Here is a 7,540-nt window from a genome sequence, read left to right as displayed (position 1 = left end):
ATAGAAGTCAAATGACATGCATAGAATCACACAACTAGTAAATGTCTGTGGCTGAGTTTGAACTCAGCTCTTCCTGACTCCATTCTATTCACTGTACTACCTAGCTACCTCTGGCAGGATAGAAATTCGAATATAATTTGGGAATGTGTGTATCATATGGAATAAGGATGGGGATTTAGGATGAAGCCAGGTTTTGGAAAATCTTAACTGCCAAGATCAGGAAGTTATACTTTTTTTTTCATCAAGGAACCATGGATGGTTAACAGTAGTGGAGTGACATGATCAAAGTGGAATCTTTAGCAGATTACATGGGAAATAGTGGATGGAGGAGGGAGTTGCTAGAAGTAGGATGAGTAGGTGGGAGACTATTATAGGAGCCTAATTTAAAGGGGGTCAATTCCTGAATTAGAGTGGTTGGAGTGAGAGCTAATAGGAGAGGATGGAGATTAGTGATAATGTGGAGGTAGGATTGACAGAATTTGCAGTTGATTGGATATGGTGAAGAATGAAGAAGAATTTAAGATGTGGAGAGACATGATCATGTAAAATGTATTTCCACTTGTTCATGTCATGCTAGAAGACACATAACACACATATAATATAAATCTCCTGAAGATATAGTGGATAGATTTGGTGGAAAATGGCCCGCTTTGATCTGCACTCAAATTGCAACTATTCCTTCTTTGGCTGTGAATAGTATTTTCATCATGAATCCCTTGTGGATATCTTGGAGACTTGCTTTGCTGATAATGGCTTAGTCCTTCACAGTTGATCATTGTATAACATTTCTTTTATGGTAGACATTGCTCTCTTGGTTCTGCTCACTTCACTTTGCAAAAGTTCATATAAGACTTTCCAGGTTTTTCTGAACTCATGCTGTTCATCGTTCCTTATGGCCCACTAGTATTCCATTACAATCAAATACCACAATTTTTCATCCATTCCCCAAGCTATGGACAGCCTCTTAGTTTCAAATTCTTTGCTACAACAAAGAGAGCTGCTAAAATATTTTGGTACAGGTAAGTTCTTTTCCCTTATCTCTGATTTCTTTGGAATACCACCCAGTAGTGGTATTGCTGAGTCAAAGGGTATGCATAGTTTTGTGGCCCTACAATAAATATTTATTGATCACTTAATGTGTATCAGGTATCATATTAAACACTGGGGAAACAAATACAAGCAAAAAGACAGTTATGTCCTCAACGACCTTTTGTTCTGATGATAGAAGACAACTTAAAAAAATTGCTGAAAAGTGAGGGAGTGGAAGGTGAGAAAGAACCTGCTTCAGGAATGGCAGCAAAATCCAGGGAATAAGAAGCAAGCATGGCCAACTAGGACTGCTCCAAAATGGAGGTCTCAGAAGGAGCTCACCAATGGGACTAAGGACTCAACAGGGTAGAAGGATGTTCCAGGACGAGAAGGCAACTGAATCATGATGGTAAAGTTTGGGAGATTCAGAAGCACAACTGGAATGGAAAATAGAAATTTATGTGGAGAATCAAACCAGGGATTAGAATAGGATGGTCTGAGAAGATTTTATAGACTCTCAAGTAAAGTCTAAGGGGAAATTTGTATGAGAAAGAAGGGTAGCTATTAGTGAAGGACTGGAAAAAAATGTTTTGAGTTGGTGATATATTCACATAAAGAACCATTCATTTTGGAATATGAGAGGAGGTGAGGTATGTGAAACATTGGTTCCCACAAGAGCTTTTGGTAGGAGAAAAAGAAACAAACAACCATCTAGGGGTACATTAAGACCCTTTGGAGCTCCCTAGACACCAAGACTGTAAAGATCTATCCTTATAGCTAGTATTGTCTAAAAAAGGCCCCTAAGGTATCAAGCTATAGGAAAAAAGCATTTAGATAAATTACAACATTAAAAGCAAAGGAAAAACCCCTTTAAATTTTTAAAAATTTTATTTCTAAGTTGCTTTAACATTCCAATTTATACTTTAAAATTGGAATAGAAAAATAAGTAATCAATCTGGTCTATTTTTACTTAAAAAAGAAAACAACGTAACAGACACTTATAAAGTTGTAGAATAAAACAGATTTAGGAAACACAAGAAAAACATCAATTGTGAAAGAAATGAAACTACAAAAATGCAAAATAAAAGGAATTTGAGAAAAGTTTACCATTATTGAATGAAAAAAAACAATGTTGATAAAATGATGGTTCCCTGTTCTCCTTTCCAGACAAACTTGTAGAATTAAAGTTTTGCCTGAAGGACCTTAGATTCTAACTGCTACTTAAATGGCCCTGGGAAAATCATTTAACATTCCTGAATTTCAGTTTCCTCTTGTATAAAATGAAGGGAGTTGGACTAGATGACCTTTAGGGTCCCTTTTAGTTCTTACTTCTATGTCTTATGAGGAAAGAAAATAGTCTTATACTTATACAGGGCTGACTTGTTTTATTTCACGTTTTACTACTTAATTAACAGGTCCATTGTTTCATGAAGAAATAGCATTCATAGGATAATAGATTTATATCTGGAAGGGACTTGAGATATCATGTAGCCTAATCCTCTCATTTTGCAGAGGAGAAAACTAAGGCCTTTAAAGGTAAAGTGCCTTGTCTGATGTTACACGTGTTACACAGATAATAAATGGCAGACCAATTCTAAATGTGATTTTCTTAACTACATATCCAGGGTCCTCTAGTAGTCCCATTATAGTTAATCTATTAATTAATTGTGTATTAATTAATAATACATAATAAATAATAATAATGAGTATTATTATTAACAATAAATGAATAGCTATATTTAATAACACCAGATGCCCTACTCAAGGGTAAGGCTTACATTACTGGGAGGTGGGGAGGCGAAAGATTAGAGAGAGCCAGATAATGATAGTTTATCACCTCTGATGTAAGGTATCACCTCTGGTGCCCATGGAAGCATCACTTGGAGACTACCTAGCAGAGATGTGACTTCTCTTTGTCATTTCTTCTTAAACTTGACAGAGGGAAAAGAACACTGGATTTGGAGACAGAGGTCCTGGGTTTGAATTGTTGCTTTCTTACTTATTATAAGCTGTGAGACCCTAGACGTATTCCTTCCCCTTTCTCTGTTCTGTATTCTTAGTTAGGGGGTTGAACGAGGTGAACTTTGAGGTCCCTTTCAGTTGTAAATCTATTTTTCTATGAAATTCTCTTCTTTTATGGCATAAGGATTAGTTAACTGAGTAGGAAAAGTTAAGACAGCACAGACTAACCCTTCAAAAGTACAGGAATAAGTTTTTGCTTCTCAGAGAACAGAGTCGTTAGAGCTGTAAATTAGAGATGATCCAGACCAGACTAGTGGTGTCAAATTCAAATAGAAATGGATCTCTGAGGGCCACTTATTGACTTAGAAAACAACAAATTAGCATTATCTATGTTGCGTTTTTTTTTTTTTTGTATTTTGGTAAATAATATATAAGCATATATAAATAAAAAATAAGCATATATAAATAAAAAAATATAAAACCCTTACCTTCAGTCTTAGAATCAGTACTTTGTATTGGTTCTAAGGCAGAAGAGTGGAAAGGACTAGGCAACAGGGGTTAAATGACTTGCCCAGGGTCACACAGATAGGAAGTCTCTGAGGCCACATTTGAACCCAGGACGTCCCATCTCTGGGTCTGGCTCTCTATCCACTAAGCCACCAAGTTGCTCCCTCTTAATCATATTTTAATCTGATTCAGGTACCATTTGGAAGTTTTGGGTACAGAGGTGGGACCTTGAGTTGGACACCTCCAATCTAGTTTAATACCTCTTCATTTTTTTTCTTAAGGAAGGAAATTGAAGTTCAGAGTATTCAAATAATAGCTAGTATAGTGCCTCACAGTTTGCAAAGTGCTTTCTGTATATTATTTCATTTGGTTCTCACAAAAACCCTGTGAGGTAGGGCTATTATTATCCTCGTTTTATAGAGGAAGAAACCGAGACTGAGATTTTTCCCATAATATCACAGCTAGCAAATAAGAGGAGGGACTTGAACTCAGATCTTCCCGACTCTAAGCCAATAGCTCTATTCTCTGTGTGACCTAGCTGCCTTTTCCCAAGACCTCTATGGGAGTATAGTCGCAATTCCAGCCCAAGTTTTCAGAATCTAAATTTGGCACTCATTCTGGCACCATGCTGTTTCACTCCATGTAGGCTATCCTTTCGGAGGATGCTTTTCTTATTCTTTCTATTTTCCAGAATATCTCTCCTCTGATTATGGTTCCCAGACTTTTTTTTAAACCCTTACCTTCTGTCTTAGAATCAATAGTATGTATTGGTTCTAAGGCAGAAGATTGGTAAGGGCTAGGTCGGTGATGGCAAACCTATGATGTGTGTCAGCACTGACATGCATAGCCATTTTTGTTGACATGTGTTCACATGTGGCCGCATATAGAGAAGTCTGGGGCCGCATGCTGAGGATGAAACATTTGCTGTAGTGTAGTGTAGACACTCTGTGCCCTATAGATGACAATTCTACCTATATTAATTTAACTATTTTGATTTATTAAATAGTTATATATTACGATTATACCTTTGTTTTATTTAAACTATAAATATCGCGAAATTATGTTTTTTTCTCAAAGTTACACACCACCCAAGTTATGTTTGTTTTTTTGGTGAATTTTGACACACCAAGCTTAAAAGGTTGCCCATCACTGGGCTAGGTAATGGAGGTTAAGTGACTTGCCCAGGGTCACACAGGTAGGAAGTGTCTGAGGCCCAGGACCTCCCATCTCTGAGCCTGGCTCTCAATCCCCTCAGACAACCTGTGGCGCCCCCTGGTCCCTAGACTTTGAGATATGCCTATGGGACTGTTGGTGTGACTGTGAACTAGTCCTTCCATTATGGAAAGCAATTTGGAACTTTGCTCAAAAAGCTATTAAACTGGGCATACCTTTTGACCCAGCTATCCGCTACTAGGTCCACCCTTCAAAGAGAGATCAAAGGAAGAAAAAAAAGATTCATATGTACAAAAATATCTATAGCAGCTCTTTTTGTGGTAGAAAAGAATTAGAAGGGCAGTGGAAGCTTGTCAATTAGGAAATTACTGAACAAGTAATTGTATATGAATGTGATGGAATTTTTTTGGGCTATAAAATGATAAAGAGGATGATTTCAGAAAAACCTGAGAAGACATATGAATTGATGCAAAGTGAAGTGAGTAGAACAATTCATACAGTAATAATAATGTTATTATTAACATTAAATTAATAAAATAATAAAGACAATCAACTTTGAAACACTCAGTAAATTTGATCAACATAATGATCAACTAAAATTCCAAAGGACTCATAATGAAATATGCTTTCTGTCTCTAGAGAGAGAACTGATGGATTCAGAGTGCAGATAGAAGCATATTTCTCTCTCTCTGCTTTTGAACATGATTAATTTGGGATTTTGTTTTGTTCAACTATCCATATTTTAATGGGCTTTGTTTTTCTTGCCTTGTCAGTTGACTTGAGAGGGAGAGAATTTGGAACTGAAAATAAAATGAAATTGAATTAAAAAAGAGAGATACACTTGAGGCTTGAATACTTGCAGAAAAGAGAGAAGATGGAGCAGAAACTTCCTGTTCTTCTTAGTTTCTTCCCCCAATCTGATTGCAAGTTTAAAAATTGTCAAAACAAGTTAGGCTAACTCCTTCTTGTTAGGAGGTTCTGTTCTAGGGACTGTGTAGACAGAATCCATCTGTAGAAGAATTAAGCCCAGCTCAGGTCTGCATCTGGGAAGAGAAAAACTCTGCCAAGAAACTGAGATCTAAGTTTCCCTTGAGTAATGGGAAAAGTTAAGTACTTGGAAGCCACTGGCTTTGAATGAAAGCCTATGGCCCAACACAGCTTTGTTGCCACTGTTCATGCCCTTGGTGTCCCTTGGAGCCCAGAGTCCCCAATCTATCTTAAGAAGCTGCTCTTTACCCTGAAGGGTGCTTGGAGCAGCCTCCTGTTATTTTGCCCAGCCTTCTATCACTGCTTCAAGCAAGGACTGCTCTCCAAGCCTCCAGGGCTTAAAGACACAGGATCACATGAAATTTCAGAAGTTGAATCCGTGTGTGTGTGTGTGTGTGTGTGTGTGTGTGTGTGTGTGTGTGTGTGTATGCACAAATAGCAGTATTGGAGTGATAGAGTCACTGAATGAATAGTGATGCATAGTATGATGAGGATTTGTGGGAACAGAGGTAAAGAATGCAGTTCTTATTTATTACATGCTTAACTTTAAATCAAAAACAATAAAAAGAAGTAAACATAGTTATAACTATATGTGCTCAGTTTCAACATTTTATTAATTTGAGGCATTGGGACCAGTTAGATGTAATGTAGGACCTTGGAATTACGAAGATCTGAATTCAAATACTCTAACATTGTAATCATAGCCAAGTCGTTTGTCCTCTTTAGCTTCAGTTTCCTCATCTTCAAAATGGAGAAAATATCTCAACTTCCCTATTTCATAGGGTGGTTGTGAAGTTCAGATGGGCCACGTCTGTAAGGCACTTTGCAAGTGTTAAAGCACTATTCACATGTCAGTTAGAGTTACTCTCTATTCCCGTGCTTTAAAAATAAACTTTCAAAAAGCCTCCAAAACCTTTTTCTGATGTTGCATCAATTCATAGAGGTAGTGCTGAGATCTTCAAGGCTATGCCAGCAGAGCAGAAGCTCTGGCAGGTCTTGCCAGACTGGAAAGGTTTCAAGTACTGGCCTGATGACAGACTGTGGGCCTGTCCTCCAAGGATTTTGCACAGCCAAAGGCAGAGATGCTCTTCACCACAAAAGTTGGCTTTAGCATCCCTTCCACTAGGAGACTGATTGCAGGCAGCATGAAAGAGATGAGAGACCCTGAACCTCTGGGCTGGTATTAGGCTAATCCATCATACTGTGGTGATTGAGCTCTGAGTTTTGGAAGGAGGTAGATCAAAAGGGTCAGGAGAGACCTCTTTGTGGTAGAGCAGTATAATTCTGGAGAGTCTGGTTACCTGGTTGGCTTTCCCTCATTTGTTTGTGTTCTTTTGGGCAGTGTGTGCCCCTTAGGCATCAGGCTGTACTGTTAGCTCTCTGAGATCTTTGGCACAGAACCCACTGGGTCTGGGTGACTGAGAGGATGATGGTGCCCAACACAATAATGGGAAAATTTGGAAGAGGGGGCAGTTTTAGAGGAAAGGTAATGAGTTCCATTTTGGACATGTACTTCAGGTGCCTATGGGACAATCAGTATTGATTGAGTACTTACTAGGTACCAGACCCTGTGACAAGTGCTACGGATACAAGGATACATATTCTAATGGGGAAAACTATGTAAGAATATTAGATACATACAGAGATACAGAAAGATACATAGAAGGAAGACAGTTGGATGCAAGACTAGAGCTCAGGAGAGATATTAGGGCTGAATATATAAATCTGAGAATTATCTACATAGAGATGATAGTTGACCCTGTGGAGCTGATGAGATCACTGAGTGAGAAAGTATAGTGGGAAAAGAGAAGAGGGCCAGGACAGAGCTTTGAGGTCCCATCTTTAATAGGCACAACTTGGATGAAGATGTAGCAAAGAAGGC

Source organism: Gracilinanus agilis, chromosome 2, assembly GCF_016433145.1.
Source record: "Gracilinanus agilis isolate LMUSP501 chromosome 2, AgileGrace, whole genome shotgun sequence".
Lineage (NCBI taxonomy): Eukaryota > Metazoa > Chordata > Mammalia > Didelphimorphia > Didelphidae > Gracilinanus > Gracilinanus agilis.
This window is presented reverse-complemented; position numbering follows the sequence as displayed.